The sequence below is a fragment of the Lissotriton vulgaris genome, chromosome 12 (assembly GCF_964263255.1).
Source record: "Lissotriton vulgaris chromosome 12, aLisVul1.2, whole genome shotgun sequence".
Taxonomy (NCBI): Eukaryota; Metazoa; Chordata; class Amphibia; order Caudata; family Salamandridae; genus Lissotriton; species Lissotriton vulgaris.
Genome location: NC_141700.1, coordinates 733,577,353 through 733,594,239, shown reverse-complemented (window position 1 = coordinate 733,594,239; position 16,887 = coordinate 733,577,353). Strand labels below are relative to the sequence as shown.

General features: G+C 43.1%; 1 protein-coding gene across 1 annotated transcript in view; it reads left to right on the top strand.

The window, feature by feature from the left end:
• The window catches only part of LOC147678430 (hydroperoxide isomerase ALOXE3-like), a 117,966-nt gene that overhangs the window by 66,005 nt on the left and 35,074 nt on the right, over positions 1 to 16,887 (top strand). The gene's annotated exons all lie outside the window — the stretch shown is intronic.

Here is a 16,887-nt window from a genome sequence, read left to right as displayed (position 1 = left end):
TGGTATTGGTGGTGGTGGATGTATTGTCAGTGATATTGGTGGTGGTATTGGTGATGGTATTGGTGGTGGTTGTATTAGTGGTTGTATTGGTGCTGGTATTGTGGGTGGTGGTGGTGGTATTGGTGATGATGGTGGTATTGGTGGTGCAGGTATTGGTGGTGGTGATATTGGTGGTGGTGGTAGTATTGGTGGTGGTATTAATGGTGGTGGTGGTATTGGTGGTGATGGTATTGGTGTTAGTGGTATTGGTGGGGGTGGCATTGGTATTGGAATGGTGTTGGTCTTGGCGGTGGTATTGGTGGTGGTGGTATTAGTGGTATTGGTGTTGGTGGTGATGGTGGTATTTGGGGTGGTGGTAGTCTTATTGGTGGTGATATTGGTGGTGTTAATGGTGGTGGTGGTGGAATGCTTTGTGGTGTTGGTGGTCATGGAGGTGGTGATGGTGGTATTGGTGGTGGTACTGGTGGTGGTGGTGGTATTGGTGGTTGTGGTATTGGTGGTGCTGGTATTGGTAGTGGTTTTGTGGTGGTATTGGTGGTGGTATTGTTGGTGGTGTTGGTGGTGGTGGTATTGTGGTGGTGGTATTGATGGTGGTGATAGTATTGGTGGTGATGGTATGGGTGGTGGTTATATTGGTGGTGGTGGTAGTGGTATTGGTGGTGGTGTTGGTGATGTTGATGGTGGTGGTGGTGGTGTTGGTATTGGTGGTGGTGGTGATATTGGTGGTGGTGGTAATATTGGTGGGGGTGGTGGTGGTAGTGGTATTGGAGGTGGTATTGATGGTGGTGATGGTATTGGTGGTGGAGGAGGTGCTGGTATTGATGGTGGTGGTATTGGTGGTGGTATTGGTGATGTTGGTGGTGGTGTTGGTGGTGGTATTGGTGGTGGTATTGGTGGTGTATTGGTGGTGATATTTGTGATGTTGGTGGTGGTATTGGTGGTGGTATTGGTGTTGTTGTTAATAAAACAGGCTTTTGAAAACAACCCGTCAGGTGGCTTTAGTACAGATGACATGTAACACAGATGTGCTGTTGTCAGCTTCAGCCCATTAGCACAGAATTGTGTGCTACCTGGAATTCACATGACTTAATTCGCTAATCATTTCTAAATCCATGTTATGTGGGGGCTTGAAACAGACACAAGATAATGCAGAGTTAAAGTGAGTGAAAGCGGGGGGCCGTGTTATGAGGGCGTCCGTGCTGCTTAAAGAAACACAAGCGGTTTCAGCTGAAGCACCGCATGTCGGCCTGCAGTAAGAGAAACTCAATAAAGTAAATAGTGCTTACAGACTAATTAACAGGTCCCATGTAACAACCGAAGTAAAGGGGCCAGTCGCCATGGGAGGCTACAAATGAAGAGAAGGCCGTACTAAGGAGGGACTAACAAGCCTATTAACGAATCCGAAGGCAGCATTTACGAAAGACAATGACACAAGCCAATAACAAATATGAGAGGAGAGTGGGCGCGGCTTCTCTCCCATACTCTACTAAAGCAGTCTCGCAGAGCGAGCAGCGCATACACGCTGCTGCACGACGTAAAAATGTGAACATTTGAGACACCAGGACTCAATGAAAGGTCCTGAGTGCCAGGGTGATGTGCTTTGATTTCTTGCCTAGGTTTGTAGTTTTTGCAGTTCCATAGTCTCCTACTTTGTAGCTCTTGCATGGAAAATAATGCAGAAGTCCTGTCTCGCCATCACCATGGCTCTGATCAGTTCGGTGCTCTGGCCACCTTACAAGTCTGGTGTAGTGATCTCAGTGTCTCTGCGGAAGATGCTTACCTGCCTAATTACAAGTTACACCAGATACAAATCTTTATCGTGTGTCTCCATCTGTGTTTCCACACAGAGATTCATTCCTGGTGAAGACAGGAAAGGTCTGTGTGCAGAGACACAGTAGGAGGCTGAAAACCATGCGAAGAAATCATAATAGCAAGGTGCAGATGGGAAAGTGCATGCCTGTCATTCTGCCACAGTAATTCCACACTTGCTGGAGCAACACAGTAATAGTTTTGAGCTGCCCGAGGTAGAATCTGATGTTTACCCACCATTCAATTTGATGGACAAATGAAAAATTTGAGCTGAAGCATCCTCTGCAGTTTTCAACTACCTCAGATGGGCTGCTTGTGACTTCTAGTCCCCCTGGCCAGAGTAAGGGCAGACTCTTGTCTGAAAATTCTTCCTACCCTGAGGCTTCCTATCTTCGAGCCATTTCCTAAAATATAGCTCTTTTTCACACAGAGGTATTGGCGTTTCAAAAAGCTATTGAAGTTTTTGTGGTGATCTTTGTGGCCGCCCAACCATGAATGAAGTTAGAATGTCCTTCCCTTACATTTAGAACTGGATTTTGTGCTGATAGATGACCTATCCAGATGTTCTCAGCTATCTGTTGTTGAGGAGAGAGGACAATGGAAGTCCCTGAGGACCCTACATGATGAACAGGCTTCACTGTTGAAGACGCAAAGCCATTTCAGATTATGAAACCCCATGGGCTGTCCTAAATGAGCCAGAGGCAGCACCAGGAATGGTTCACCGGGTTCAGTCTGAAAGGATTGACTCCACTGAAGAGCGGGTCCACTGATTCAGCCCGTGTTCCAGGAGTTCTCACCATATTTTAGGATTCAGTGAACCATAAGTAGTGGGCAGGACATGTAGTATTTACATTTTCCCTCTTTGACAACTGGAAGCATATATTTCATAATATCAGCTATTGGCATTTCTTTGCCCCTTCTCAGTCTAAAACCTGATTGTCAAGTAAAATTTGGATTCCACATAACTTTATATCTGGTGCATTACTTCGACCTCCATGACTTTGCCAATGAAGGGCTGGTTGGAGAGGAGTCTCTAGGGATCCAGGGAGTCAAAGGTTACTTTAGCGCAGGGTTCTCCAAAGTCGGTGCTAGAGGGCCGGATCCATGCCAGGTGTTTAAGATAGCTACATTTATCTAAACGGGGATATGCTGAAAATCTGGCATGGATCTGGCCCTCCAGGACCGACTTTGGAGAACCATGATTTTAAAGAAGCGACAATATTGAACAATGGAAATTGCAGCTACAGGCCGGGCAGGGTGACTGTGAAGATTCTTTGTATTACAGTCAAACGCCATGTATATCTGCTAATCTACAAGTACAATGCTTTAAAACCTGGTGCAAACTATATGTCACTCCCGCTCGAATACACAGGTGGGGTGGTCTCACCGGCATTTGCTGCCCGCGCTGTGGAGCGGTAGCTGCGGATAGCACGCATATGTTTGCGACATGCTCAAAACCTTTTCTATTATTATCCCCGATTGAATGTAGGCTGAGGGCAATCTTGGATTTTGCTTTGACTGTCATGTTGGGTGTCGCTGAGCAAGGGATGGATGAAAATAATAAGAAATTTGTGTTTGTGGCTATGGCCGTGTATCGTATATGTATAGCCACAGTATGGTTGGATATCACTCCTCCGACAGAATATGTTTGGCTTAATATATTTATGTCTGTATATAATTGGGAGATGGCAGTAGTGAGGAGGAGAGGTAGGCAGGCTAGAGAGAAAGGAGAGAAGCTCTGTTTGCCTATGTCCAATTGGCAAAATCGTTAGGTAAAGACATATTTATTTATATCTTTGTTTCTATCCCATGTGCCCCATTTATTGTATCAGTGTATTACGTTATCATAGTATTTTTTTGGTTTTTCTTTTGCGTTTTCCCTTGTTTTTTGATGAATTGGTTGTTGGGGGAAGGATGGATCCGCCGGGGTGGAGGGAGAAAAAATTGTGAAAAACATTGGGGGAATTAACCAGTTTTGAATTCTTTTTTTGAATGGTATTGTCTATGTTTGTTTTCTGTGCTTGGTACCCCAATAAAAAAAAAATAAAGAAGCGAGAATATTGTGTGTTTGCTTGCATTAGGATGCAGAGAAGTGTTTCTATTCTTTTAGGGCCTAATCATTCAAAGCTGTGTTTTTCCCCCTAACTTCGACCAGGGAGGGCTCAACTACGATGTTAAAGGCTTTCACTTTACTGACTGCTTTGCCCACTATCTCGAGACTAAATATTACACATGATGAGAATGTTGTTAGGATATGAGGGGGTTCCATTGATACACAGGATAAACTTTATGACTTTTCTGAGATTATTCCAAAAAAATAATTACCAAAGAAATCGTATAGCTAGTCTTATTTCTTTAAGAAATACTGCTAGATTCATCAAAGACCCGTTTTGCGAGTCTTTAATAGCGAATCATAAGGAATCGCTATTAAGGACTTGCAAAACGGGATTCATGTAGGAATTGCAAAAAATATTGCGATTCCTACATCTTCCTTATTTGCGATTAGCAAATTGCTAATCGCAAATAAGGAATAACTCCCCATTCATTCCTATGTGCCTAAAGGCCCATAGGAATGAATGGGGAGTATTCCTTATTTGCGATTAGCAATTAGCTAATCACAAATAAGATAGCGATTTCAAGGGTGCCAGGGTGTCCAAAGGACACCCTGTAGCACCCCTGAAATGCAAATTTACACAGGTGTTGCGCACACACATGTCCAAAGGACATGTGTGTGTGTAACATGCAACAGAGAAAAATACACTAAAGTGCTTTTTCTATTTTTTCGCTATTTACCACGAAGTCAGACTTCGTGGTAAATAGCGACCAAATATTGCGAATTCGCAATTTCAAATTGGTTAATGAATTGCTTTTAAGGAATCTCTAATAGAGATTACTTAAATCCAATTCCTCGCAAATGTGCGAACTCTTAATTAGCGAATTTTGCATTTGGGATGATGAATCCCAAATGCAAAAATTGCACTCGCAAAGGGCCAGATTCTCAGAATCTGGCCCTTTGCGAGTGCAATTTAGCTTTATGAATCTAGCTGTTAGTAGTTGGGGTTGTACCAGCCTTTTGGCTATAGTGTATCTAAGAATGTCTGATAGGGTTTCATGTTATGCACCTCATAACTTTTCTCACCCTGACACATGTCTGGGGGTTCCAGGACCTCTAGGCACTGCTACGGATGTGCGCCTAGTTGTTCAAGTCAACTATGACCAAGATGGTGTCTACTAGATCTTGGCTGGACAGTGCTAGGTCCAAAATAGACTCAATAAAGGATGGATTATATCTCCTGGTGGACAATAAATTAATGTGGTGATGAAGAATTAAGGCATGGGAAAACCAAGCCATAAAATGCAAAAATGAATTGTAGCTGGAGAGTGCAATGTGGGGGCATATTAGTTCTTTCTGATGGATCATCAGTATTCCTCCTCTGCCACTTACCTGAGGAGTTTAAAATCTGATGGACGAGCAGTGTCCCGGACGGTGGGTGCATCGTCATGAAGCCAGGTCTCTGCTAACCTGGGATACCACCATCTTCCTCCTTGATCAGATCATGGATCAGCAAATGTTTAGTTGCTGAGCAGGAACTTATAAAAAAAAATATTATAGGTTAGTTGTAGCTCCTTAAGGTCATCTTTGTCAATAGCATTGAAAGTGAAGAAGGACTCGCCTGGCATCAGTGCAATGGTAAAACTTATTGTTCCACTCAGTTAAGTTGGATCTTGAAGTCTTACACTTAAATGTAGGCACTTGATTCCATATTGGTGGTTGCGGGCCAAGCATCAGGGTCATTGTGGCCAGAAGACGTGCAGCCTCAACCTTTATAATAATAGGTGGTCCCTGCAGCCTCTAGGATCTGGGAAATGCCTGACATCCTGGCTTCTGGTTCCTGGGCCCTTGCTGCAGACAATAGTGCACATTTGAGATTTCAAACCTGTGTCCACGGTGCTGCAATCTGATGGTAAAAAACCTATGGTGCGGGAGAATCGAAGAGATTGTCCAAACGTGCTTCCAAGTTCCAGTCTTGGAGCATATCCCTCCTTTTACACAGGTGTCTAAGGTGGGTGCTTACAAAATGCATATGTTCATGGCACAGGCCAAATGGATGCCTATGGTGTTTGTAATTGTGTCATATTAAAGTTCAGGCGTGATTTGATTTAGTTTTGCATCAATCTGCCAGGCATATTACATATAGTTTTGCAATGGTGCAAAAAAGGGAGAAAATGTATTTTGCTTCTATAACATAACATGTGTATTTGTAAAGCACACATTCACCCAAATATATCTTGGCGCTGAATAACAGATGTTTCTTGATACCCAACTCAATGGTACTCATTTTATCGACCTCAGATGGATAAAAGGCTGAGTGGACCCACCAGGATTTGAACCTGTGACCATGAGGTTGAACACAGGCCCCTGCAGTGGAAGCATTAGTCCACTGAGCCACCAGAACCGGCTATAAAATTGCTTGCCATAAAATATGTTGATGGTGAGGTAGCCAACAATGTAGGGTTTCTAATTATGAAAGGAATGCAGAAAGGTGAACCATCAACAACTAACCATTTTCTTAATTACTTTAGCTGTACAAAAATAGCCATATCTGTCTGGCATCTCCATGAACAAAGTGACTGCGCTCCATACCGAGGGACAGTTTATTTTTTTGATTTTTTCTGATTCTGTGAAAGCAACATAATATATAAATGCTGCAATAAACATAGTTTTGCCAACAGCACATGCAGGGAGAGAGGGTTAAAGCACTACACACTAATTTACCACTGTTTGTGCTGTCGAAGAGTTAAGTCAGAAAACAATGTTATGCCACTTTTTAGGTAGATTTGAGGAAGGGTTTCCCCCTTGACTTCTTTTGCAATGAGTTGACGCAGGGAAAAGACTCTGGTCAGCAAGCTTGCCAGTTGGAAAGGTTGGAACCCAAGGGCCTCATTTATGAGGCTGTGCGTCGCTTTTACGCCGCCGGTGCGTCACTTTTTGTGACGCACCAGTGGCGTAAAAAATGGGCCTTGCTGCGCCATATTTACATAGTGACGCATCTATGTGGATGTGTCACTTTGTAAACCCCTGCGCCACATTATACCTGCGCCAGGTATAATGTATGCAAGGGGGGCATATTGACGCAAGGTAGGGTCGTAGAAGTGGCGCCGTGAAATCTATGAGATTTCAGTGCACCACTTCTAGGACAAAAATTCGTCAATTTCTTATGCCTGCCTCACAGCAGGCGTAAGACTGACGCAGGCCCTTTCACATGGGGCAAGCGCCATGTGAAAGGACACATTGCTGGAGTTGCGTCACTTTTGCGACACACTCCAGCAATGCGTCACTTTTGCGCCATACAGATACATCAGAAATACTGACGTATCTGTAACTCCTTGCGCCATGATGCGTCATACTGTAAATATGACGCATCATTGGTTTCGCAACGAGGGCGCAGTGAAAAGTGACGCATCGCTGTTTTCACGCAGCAATGCGTCACTTTTCATAAATGAGGCCCCAAGGATCTAAAAAAAATTGCTCAGTTGTTAAATGACAATTTGACCTGCAATCTTGGGACAGCTGTGCTTCCAGTCCTAAATGACATAGCCTGAGCTGGTCAAATGGGTGTTTGTTGCAGATGGCCCAGATGCTGGATTAAAAGTGATTTCTGGTTCTGTTGTCCAAATTTAACCCCTTCGGCGCTTGTGACGGAACCGTTCCATCACGCGCCTCGGGTGAGCTGTGCTAGTGACGGAACGGTTCCGTCACGGCCCGCTCGACGCGCCTGCGCGGCGCTGATTTCGCGCCTGCGCGGCGCGTTCTATTGACGGAACCGTTCCATCACTAGCACAGCTCACCCGCGGCGCGTGACGGAGCGGTACCGTCACAAGCGCAGGTGAGCCGTGCGGCCCTCCCCACCCCCTAGCACTGCGGCGGAATTCCCGCCGCAGTGAAGGGGTTAATCTCCACGCTCAACTCTGGTTAGTTTTAAATCAGTTTCTCTTCCCACTGGAGGTGAATGTTTTGCAAAAGTCAATGGTGGGGAGGCACGAGGAAGGAGCATGCTGCACAACTTCAGGCTGCACTTGTGATCTCTGTGTGACCACTGAAGAGTAAATGAGAGTCCTCCTTGAGGCAATAACAGGATCTTTGTTTGCTTCGATCATTACGTCTGGTCACATGGATTTACATAATTTACCAGAATGGCAAATAACTTTCCCGGATCTAGAAGGAGCAGCACAAGTTGTTGGCAGGGTAGATGTTGGCTGTGTTTGTTATTTTTAAACTATAAACACAAACCAATGTTTCGTTGAGGTGGCCAAAAACGAGGAGTGGTGCAGGGAAAGGAGGCACTGAGAGGCAGATTTACGAGCCCCTTGCGACACTCTTGCGCCGCCGTTGTGTCACTTTTGTGACGCGGCTGCAGCATAAAAAATGCAGCCAATTTACAACATGACGCATCTAGAGAGATGTGTCACGTTGTAAAGCCCTGCATTACATTATACCTGCATAAGGAATAATGTCTGCAGGGTGGGCGTTTCCACGCAGAAAGCCTCGTAAATCTAAAAGATTTTACTGCGTCACTTCTAGGACACCACTGCGTCAAAACCTTACGCCTGCTTCAAGCAGTCGTAAGGAGTGACTCAGTGTAGTGGGAATTGCAGGCCTCAAAATACATTGCAGGAGTTGCGTCGTGCTTGCGGCTCGACTCCAGCAATGCGTTTCTTTTGGGCCAACAGATGAGTCAGAATATCTGATGCATCTGTCAATCCTGTGTCATGGTGGTGCAAGGGTATTGCAGGCTGGTGCAGGGAACCTGACGCATCTATACAGATGCGTCAGTTTCTTGTAAATCTGCCCCTGAGCATCTATCTATGCAGGAACATTCTCAATATAGATTTAATGTCAAAATTTTGTTTAAATAATTTTCGTTTTTCTTTGAGATTGCCCAGGTATTCCAAGAACTAGTAGAACCAGATTGTATATGACCATGTTAAAAAATCTTTGCCACTTTCTTTTATGAAAGAGGGTGATGTACACAAAGTACAACAGATGATCCGCTTAAAAATTCTCACCGCCAAGCAAACTCTGAAAGCAGACTAGAGAGCTTCACAAGCAGTTCCATAGCTGGCATTCTAGTACCATGCAAACATTTCTAAAGAAAAAAGAAATAATTAGAAGAAAAGTAGAAAAAAAGAGGAATCTTTTTTATTTAAATTGAAAAAAGGAAAAAATGTCCACATTCGTCCAACAGTCTAAAGAACTTAATTTAACTGGTTCTTAGGCGCAAGTGCACATTGTGCGCAAGCAAAATTCCATCAACAATTTAGAGAGTAACCCCCTTTATAAAGGTAGAGGGTATATGGTTCTGCCAAACCAAATCAAAAGTTTTTCCCCTGGACTTATTGTTAAAATCCAAACTTTCGCTATGAGGATGCTTAATTATCAACATAAGACAGCTTTAACTTCGATGTAACCAATTATGTTCCAACCACAATATTTAGAAACTCATACATATTGAATAAAATACACATAAAACACTAGTGACATTTGTTAATATAGTTTATCATCTACTGGACCAGATATATCATCAAAAACATTTGGTCCAAAAATAACATAGAAAACCACTGTATGCAATGAAAATGCTAAAAATCGAATTTTGTTGACGTAGCGTTTCAATGGTTCCTTGACCTTTATCCCACCTTCTTCAGGACCAATTACTGAATTAAAACCACTGATTTTCTCCAGGATTTTATGTCATGTATATTGAAGGTGTCCTGCTTTTATTGTTATTCACCCATGATAGTATACAGTCTGTTTCTTTCTCAATGAGATAAGAAACTAATATTTAATAATTTGCAGTTCAAATTAAATGTGGGTAAACCAACAATGGCAAGTCTACTGTTCTTTTTCTGCCCTAAGCAAGACCACTACTATGATAATATATATCTCAGCAGGCTAAAAATTGCTCCTTAAAGCTGCATTTTAAATTACATGTCTGTTCAGCCCGGATCACACAGTTTGTTGTATCTGCTAGTTTACGTTGTCTTGCACGCTGCCAATATGTTGCCCCATGCTACTTGTTAGAATCAGGGTTTAGCAGGAACACAAGCTGTCATTTCTTTTTTTTTAATACAGCAGTCACTCACAATAAGTGAATCGTACTGACGCATTGTCCCATGATGTGATTGGTGGAAATAAAATGTAAATGACAAACAGACTAATCAATGAAGAGGTCTGAGTAAAAGTTCATGTATGTATACCAGATCTAACACACACTTGCTAAGCCAGTCGGTATCGCCTATGCAAGAGCTATTGGTTTTGCCAATGTGTTTTAGCCATGTTGTACACCAGCGTGGATGCTGTTTAGCATGAATAAAAGTTAGTGGAGTAGAGGAGAGTGGCGTGGAGTATCATAGAGTGTCATGACGAAAAGTGGAGTACAGTGTTGTAGAGTAGAGTGTCATCATGTGGCGTGTATTGGGGTGGTATAGAGTGGAGCAACATAGAGTGGTGTACTTTGGAGTACCGTGGAGGAGAGGAGGGTGGACTGGAGTAGACTGCCTTGCCCTATAGTGGCGTAGAATGAAGTAGCAAAGAATGCAGTGGTTCAGAGTACGTTTATTGTATTTATTTGCTTAGTTACTTATTTCCCTGTGCAATAAAATACATCAGACAATTAAACCAAAGACATACAACAATATAAAAGAATATGACAACTTGCATCAGGTATCTAAAGCAGCTATAGCAGATTTGAATTGAGTTCAGAATCACCGCCATCAGATAAAGTGCAAGCAGATCAATAAAGTGCGAGAAAGGTTCCAGCGAGGTTATCCAACTCTATTATAGATGATAAAATTAAAGATACACAACAATATAAAATGATATTACAACTGGTGTCATGAATCTATTGCAGCTATAGCAGATTTGAGTGGATTCAAGAATCACTGGGCCGTTTTTAGGTCTCTACTATGCAGCGCGCATGCGCTGCATAGAAGGACCTTTAGCCGTTGTTCTGCTCTTTTTCGAAGCACATGCTCGTGCTTGTGGCAGCATCCAGCTTGCAGGAGCAAGCAGGGGTGTGCCACAAGTACGAGTATGTGCTTTGAAAAGAAGCAGACTGCGCGCGAACGCACACAGCCCTCCTGGACTCACCTCCTGCTTCCCCTCTCTCTCACGCACCCCTCTCTCTCACGCACGCACCACTCTTACTTGTTTAAATAGGTGACCGTGCAGTTGCATGGCTGTTGCATTTTGGGAATTGCTGTAGTGCTATTGAATCAAACATGCAATGCGGAAAGGTGCACAATGATCGGCGTCCATCCAATGTATACTTAAGGAGGTCTGTTCTGCCACAGGACAGTTCGAGCAGTATTTCCAAGCTAGGTATAGGCATGTCCAATTTGCTCTTTGGCTTCATCAGCACATGAGTGTTTGATTGCGTGCTACTGAATGGATAAGTAATACACATCTTTCTGAAGATGACCGTTGCGCAGCTTTGCTCCAAGTGGTTGAAACCGTGGCCGATTAATTAATTAGACACGAAACAAACATGCCCTTTGTTCCTTTTCTCTTTTACTGCAATGCTTCACGTCTCTGAAACCAGAAGTGACAAAGTAAAATGTGTACTGTTTTTGGAGTACTGTGCCACGTTTCTCCTTTTGATTATTTGGAAGCGCTGAATGGAAAAGTTGTTCTACCGTCTGACCACTGATTTTATCGTTAAGAAAGGAGGTTGTCAAATGGTCACTTCTACCTGAGGAGTTTGTTTCTCCCAAGTCTGAAGCCATTTCTGCCTGCCTCCCCTTCACTCTATAGAACACTACCTTGCCCATGATATGGGTGTACTTCCCTGCATTTACTGCAACTACTTATGACTTACGGCCTCCTCCTGTCTACTGCTTACAGTCTGACTGTGTGAAACTCTTCTGCCTGTACTTACTTGCTTGCTCTTCAGTTAACGGTCCTGGTGCTTGTACCTTCCCTGATTGTAGCCTTATGACTGCCCACCTGCCTGTATATACTTTCAGTCTTCCTGTACCTTCCTTGTTTGCTTGCACTTCATCCTGACTGTTGTCAGCCTTTATCTCTGTAAGCGTGTCTGTACCCTCCCTTCTGCCTACACTTTCTTCTGATTGTCAGTGGTTATTTACTGCATCCACCTTCTAATGAGAGCAAGCATGTTGGTATTCTCTCAGTTCTTCTCACCCTCTGATGTTTTCTACCCACCTTTCCCTGAGGCTGTCTGTCTGCTGGCACTGCGTCCTTACACCCTATTCTGCTTGACTTGCAGCTTCTCCTTGTAACTCTGACGGCATCACTATATGTGTGCCTGCCTACATCCACCTGCCACTCTTTCTGTCTGTGAAGGTGCACCTCAGACGTTCTGGTAACTACTACCTGACTTCTTGATTTTGTATTATCCTGCCCACATCTGCCGCTAACCTACGTTTATAAAACACGTTTTTTGCAGCCAGACGTTCAGTAACATAAAGCAATTTACCCCCCAAAATACACGCTTTTGCAATATCTGGCCTTTTTCACAGTGGGATGGGCTATCATCTGCACATACCTAAAATGGGAACCCAATTGAACGAGTTATAAAGATAACAGCACCGAAAGAACCTTATGATAAACTGTTGTGGTCGTTATTTAATGCTTTTTGTTTGCGCAACAAATTGGTCCAATTTGCATGAATCCATTCCCGCCAAATGATTCGGGACATCATGATTGTAATATTTCAATGATGTTGTTACCTAAACCGTTTTATTTCAACGACCTTAGTGAAACCCACGGGTCTAGAGCCAGTTCAGCTCACAACTTCGAGTTTATAACCGGAATAGCCTCCACAGTCTTCTTTGCTTTTCTACACTTATGTATCCTCATGTATAGTAGCTTACTTTTATAGGATAATATTACCTGGTGGTTTACATTATATTGAAATGTCAGTACAACACTGTAACATACATACACTTTGTCTGCAGAAGACAAAACAATAAATAAAACAAGCATTGGCATAGCCAATAGGTCTCGCCTTTGGGATCTTATAAGTGTTTAGTTATCCAGCACAATATCCTTGGTGCAACAACATCAACTGATGCATGGCTAAACACTTATAAGGTCCCAAAGGCGAGACCTATTGGCTATGCCAATGCTTGTTTACTGGTGATTTCCATGATATTGCCTGCCGCAAGCTCCAATGCAAGTAGTCTCCAATACCTTGCAGAATACCTCATCTTGTCATTACAAGTTAAAACGTACCTGATTAGCAAACATGGACAACTTTTTTAGCTACCTAATTTGCTATTGGTGGCCACTTTTATTTTGGTGCGAGTGCCTATTTTCTGTCCCATTTTGGACCTGGTTGTCAAAAGACACAGTGCAAGCTAAGGCGTTTAAAAACATACAACTTTTTCGATATTACATATCTTAAATCAATTAAGCATTTTTTAAATTCAAAACTGGATTTCAGAACTGTTACTGACAAAGAGAAGAGAAAGGGAAGGAAGGAACCATGATAGATATTAGAAGGACGCAGTGGGGAGGGGAGAGAGTTTTGAGAAGGAGAGACAGGGAAAAGAAGGACGAGCCAGGTAGGAAAGATGAAGAAACAGATGAGAGAAAAAGGAGAGAGGAGTGGGAGATGAGAGATAGATAACATGGGAGTGGGGAGAGTGAAAGCCAGGGAACTTTAGTGATAAAAGGGAAAGAGCGAGTGGAGAAGGAAGTAGGAGAAGTTACCACAAAGTAAGGACCAACCAGCGATGCACCTTGGGTGGATCAGGGAGCAGATAGGTCCTAGCCTTCTGTTGGATCTCGGTCACCTCTTGGTGGAAACGTTTCAAAGTCCCAAGTTTTGAATTTTTGCACCTTTGGCACCCATTCCAGGGGTCCAGACCTGGATAAACTCCACTTGGAGGGCATGACTCACTTTAAGCAGGACCCAGGTGCATGTTCAAGGTTGTTTGAGCTTGTTGTGTTCTTGTAGCTCAGAACAGGAGGCCAGCCAGCTAGCCCTTGGAGTCACTCTGGTAGTCCTGGGTTCAAGCAGCAAGGCAGGCCTCAAGCAGCAAGGCAGTCTTGTGGTATCATCAGAGCAGTAATCTGAGGTACAAAGCAGGCCTCAAGCAGCAGGGAAGTACTCTGAAATACAAGCCAGTTCTGAGTTTCCTCCACCAGTCCAGGAGTGAACGGAAGAACTGGTCTGAGGGTCCAATATTCAAACGGTGCAATTTCTACTGTGAGAGGGTGGAAAACTACTGGAGTCAATGTCATGTAATTCTTGAATGTTTTGTGGGTTTAATTGGTATTCACACTGTTACCCTTTGGACTCAGAAAGGTACAGACAATTTTGCCCATATTTCTATTGTGTGGTTTTATGCTATACAGTGTTCTGGTTTAGAGAACCTTTAATGAAGTCTCCACTAGGCTGATACCTTTCTGCTTTCCCCAATATAACTAGGTTTCCCCCTTTCCAAACATTAGTTTACGACTAGTTTAGGCAACTTTTGATTTATTCATGCATAGATAGAAGGATCGAACCCTATACATGGATCATCAAATCCTATTTCTTTTGTATTGCTGAAACTACATTTCTTGTATGCCTTATGTTACTAAGACTAAATTTCTTTCGACATTCACGATTGGTGAGTCTGTATCTTTACAACATATTCTTGAGATTGATTTGCATCAGTTTGGCTTTGAATTTGTAATAAACCCATTTAACCTTGCCCATGGGTTCCTGATCCTCATTGTGTGGCCAAATGAACTGCATCATAATTGAATTGGTTGATTAAAGTTAACTCCCTTTTACCTCTCAGCCAACTGAAAAAGTCTATCAAATGGAGAAATGGCAAGAATGGCCAAGTGCTCCTTCTATTCTTATAATGCTAGTGCCTTGGTCTTGCTTTTGGCGGTGAAAGCAGGGATGAGACCTGAAACAGGAGGCTTGGAGATGAAGTCTTTAGGATAACCAGGCATCACCACTTCCATTTACTGTCGATCTAACAAGCTTCCCTCCAAGACAAAGTAAAGTTTTGCATGCGTCCTCCTGTAAGACCTTGATTGTCCTCCGCTGTCCAACAGTCCAACTGCTGCTGATTTTGTCCTGCAGAAGAGGTCCTAGTATTCAACTTCGTTCCAGACTTTCTTGGCTGAAAGTTAGTTTGTCCAAGATCTTGAAGATTGATAATACCTTTTGAGAGATAAGATGGAACTGAACTCTTGTCCTTATATGAAAGAGCCTGTTTGCAAACTTCAAATGTTTGGTAAACATTTGTTCTCACTGTTCTCCAAAAAGCTTTAGCATGATACAAGTAATCTTCAACAAGGTATCCGTTTCAGCTCTGCATGCCTTCCAGTGTCTCGGCCACATGTGGCAACATGGCAATAAGAACCCTTCTCAAGATAGTGCTGAATCGTGAAATTCATCACTTAGATAAAAACCTCAATGGAATGAGGTCAGCTTTTTGACCATTTTTCTTCAGAATAAGGAAAATAGGCCTTTAAACTGCTGGGGTGATAAATCGGGTATCTGGTCACTTTTTTAGTTGCAGAACTTTGAAAATTGCAAAAACTGTAGCATTAGGTCAGTATAAAATACAAGTCACGATTATTTTTAATAGTGATTTAATTATTATGAAATCTTGCGACACATCTGGGAATCCACCACTCATGCAGCTCAATTATTCCACTGGCCCACCATCCAAATCTGCTTAATTAGACCCTTGACCGTGGTTAGTTACAACTGACCATTTATAGTTCGCCTGAGCCAAAAGCCCTGAGTCCACCAGTGACTTTTGCTTTTCCCAGAATTGGGTAGAGAAGACATATTTAGATGGAGATCCTGATGACGGGCAAAAGAACCGATTTCAATCCCCAAGACGCCTGACCCTTGAAACATGAACTCTTGACCCAAGACGGTCTTAAAAAATTATAAAATCTGTATGTGAAGCTATTGACAATGGTCCAGAAAAGCAGTGTGGTAAATGCTGGCTCGTCCCATTGGTCATCACTGAGTGGTCTATTTGAAAGATTAAACATCCCTGAGATGCTCATGCTGCCTGAACATTGGTACAATTTCTGGTGAAATAGATATTTCAGTTGTATTTGAATTTTCCCAAACATGCCTTAAAACAACTTGAGTAAACGTCTGCTTGTCGTTTTCCTACAAAACATTCATTGTGAGTACAGACATTCTGGCGGCCAGACCAGGTACTTCCCCAGAGCCCCCCCACCCCCAATTTACAAATGGGTCTCCATTAAGCTTCAAGCCTATCAGCCAATTAGAGAATTGAGTTCAGCTGGTGCCTCCTTCGGGCAGAGAAGTAACAACATAGAGATCAATGGATGGGTTAGTCTCCCTGAGTCAAATCCAAGACCATCTCGGATCTGGTAAAACATTATACCAGCAACAGTAATGGCCACCAATCTGAGCTCTGAATACTGAAGGGCTTGAGAAATAAACAGTAGCGATGGAATGTGGGTAGAAGCAGCGGTCACTTATTTCCCACATAGAGGGCAGTCTGCATTGGTGCTAACCCTTCTGTGCCAGTGTTGTATGTTAAACAGTTTGAGGAATACTTTGTTAATATAGAAAAGACAAAACAAGACGCGCTATTGGGAGTGTGGAGGCCTCTAGGGGTGTTGCGAAGGTCAGTGCAGGGTCCAACTGAGGTGGCCCAGCATAAGGCCAAACGTTCAACATATGTTCAAAGGGGTTGAAACTGTGCATGTTTCAAGGGTGTAAGGGTCATACCAGAAACCAGTATGATGCTCTTGGCTGATCCTTTTGTTTGCAAATACCTCAAAATGTACATGTACAGTATAGTTTCTAACATGTTTATGCTCTCATCTGCCTCCCTTCATACTCTGGATTTGTAATTCTTTCTTAAGCCCTGTATGTCCGTCATACACATCTACTCTACTAAATGTGTAGCCTCTCACGTTTGAGTCTTGGGTGAGCCCTGGTTCACAGAAAAGGAAGTATTGAGGAGCTGCATTGCAAGATTGAGTTACTTTGGCAGAAGTGTGTTAAAGCCCCATGGGATTTGATTGAAATTAACCACTGAGACTCGCTCTCGGTG